This window comes from Furipterus horrens, unplaced genomic scaffold, assembly GCF_987537825.1.
Source record: "Furipterus horrens unplaced genomic scaffold, mFurHor1.1.pri manual_scaffold_6, whole genome shotgun sequence".
Classification (NCBI taxonomy): domain Eukaryota; kingdom Metazoa; phylum Chordata; class Mammalia; order Chiroptera; family Furipteridae; genus Furipterus; species Furipterus horrens.
In genome coordinates, this window is record NW_028327176.1 from 114,386,598 (window position 1) to 114,389,123 (window position 2,526).

General features: G+C 43.0%; 1 pseudogene; it reads right to left on the reverse strand.

Moving 5' to 3' along the window:
* Positions 1-492: 492 nt before the first annotated feature.
* On the reverse strand, positions 493-2,154 carry LOC150007264 (rho GTPase-activating protein 20 pseudogene; annotated as a pseudogene).
* Positions 2,155-2,526: the final 372 nt, after the last annotated feature.

Here is a 2,526-nt window from a genome sequence, read left to right on the forward strand (position 1 = left end):
CTTTGTCATTATCTCCCTCCATGCTTTGAGATTTTTCCCATCAACTGCAGCTTTGTAATTTTTGTCCATCACAGATTAGAGTGATGGTAAGGATAATGAGCATTAATTGAACTACTACTATGTGCTGGGTACTGTTCTAAGCATTTTATGTGCATTGACCCATGTTATCCTTACACAGCTCCACGAGGTAGACACCATTCTTGTCATTTGCATGTTATAGAAGCAGCAACAGAGAACAGAGTAGTTAAGTATCTTGGTCAAGGTCACACAGGGATCAGATCCCAGGCTGAGTTGCTATCCAGCCTACCCTTAACCACTATGTTCTATGCTCTACCACCTCCAGACCTAACTCAGGAGGTCAGGACCTCATCTGTTTTATTCACCTGGTGTCTCCAAGGCCTAGCACAGTGCCTGACATATAGAGGGGATCAAAAAGATAACCAGGGCTCCTGAGCAAGCTGAGGATCATGAGAAAGCAATTTCCCTTGAGTGTCAGTCACAAATGCACTCAGATATGCAAAAGATATCAGAGGCACTGCCTTTAGTATGACACCTCACTGAAGTCCCTCCAAAGAGGGAAGTGATTTCTCCTCCAAATATGCTATAGAAATTTTCAATCAGAAATTGAATAAGCAGGGTATTCTTTTTGTAAATTCATTTTCTAATTCTAAACTGAAGAAAGTAGGAGGCCAAAACATGCTTGGAGCGATACACACTGCTAAATTAAATGCAGTCATCTGACTGAACAAGGAACGTTGTTTGATGTTGTATAATACCCCAGAAAGGTACCTTAGAAGAACATTGACGCTTGGAAGCTGATCTAACAGCCTTTGAATTGTATTTATTTTCTCTTCATAATTTTCTTAATCCATTACACAGACCCAGTGATCACAGAGACCTGATGACAAAGTACTTCCAGGAATATTTTTAAGAAAATCCTGTTAAACTGTTAAATTGCTGTTATCACAAAAACAGATTCACAGTCTAGATGTACTTCTACACAAGAATTCAGTTTCTCTTTCTGCTCTCTGCAAGATTTCATGTTGGCTGACTATCTAAATATTTCTTGTGAAGTGTCCTTTCTGATAAAGACAAAAAATCATATCTCAGACAGGTTTGGGCAGATTGTTGTGTTTACAGGTATTTGACAGAGATGCTCCAAAGAGCTATCCTGTCATAGGAGAGGTTGTTGACATGGGCGAGTTATCTAGATCAGTTCTAGAACCCCACCCAAAGAGCCACTTGATAATATATCTTCTACTTTTAAATGTCTTCTGACCCAAATCCCTTAGCTGCTGGGCTGCAGCCAGGCATCTGGCCTTCAGGGTAAACTGTCACTGCGTCTCCCAGGGCAGCTGTTCCATGAGGCAGAGCTCTTGGGGGTTGAAAGGGCTGGTGGAGTCCTCCCAGCCTTGCATCAGGAGTGCAGTGTCTCAAAGGCAGCACCTTTTAATTCTGTAGGGATATTCATGCCCAATAAGTGGACACAGTGTCTTTTCTTTGCCAGAATGACCCATAACTAATAATTTCTCTCAGAGCCAGTTATCCCAGCATTGGTAGTGACATGATGATAATAATATTCACTGTATCTGGATTTCTTATTGTTATCATTTTAGAATAGTCATGATTTCCAATGTCTTTGGTGAAAATTTTGAGGGGACTGGACTTTGGATAGTCCTTCTATTTCTCTAGACTGATATATCTCTGAAGGAAAAAGATCCATTTGTCCTGTTCTGGGGAACTGAAAGTAGCCACAAAGTTCACTGTGGGGCAGCCGAGGACAAAGATTGAGTGAAATCATTGTTACCTCCTTCCACTCCACTCATGCAGCTTGCTGTCCACATGCCACTCAAGTTCTTTTTATTTTTCACCTTCAACGTATTATACTTGATTTTGGCCACAACAAACATATCATTGAAAAGGAAAAGATACCACTTTCACCTCTGCAGGCCTCTTTTGAGTTCTACATGGCCATCAAGTAGCAGAATCCTGCTGGGGTACCAATGCTGATAGAAATGTACATATGTCCAGGATATCATATGACCTTTCCTTAATACTAGGCCATTTTTGCAGGGCTTTACTCAGAGTAAGAGTTGGAGCATTCCCCCTTCTTCCTGCCAGTGCTCTCATTTTCTTCATCTCAGTTGCCGAGACCCCTGCCGGGCACCATGAGCCCTGATGACCTGGAAGCCGACATTTTGGTCAAGAGATAGTGTGTGCCCTGGGGACCTTAGGAGAAACCCAAGGGTCCAGCACCTGGAGGGGATGGGGAAAGGCTTTGTCCTAATCTTAGCCCCACCCCTAGGGTGGGTAGGCGGAGCTGCCTGCCTACCTCATAGTACATGGAGACAAGAGGAGGCTGCTGGGTCCATTGAGACTGATTAAACTCAAACGCAAACAGTACGTGGAGAGTGCCAGGGAGATTTGGGAGAAGACAAAGGGTACTGGGGTGATTTAGGAGAGGTGGTGCACTGGTCTGGTCTGGAGGATATTTAAGGTAGCAAGTTCTAAAATTGGAACCTGAAA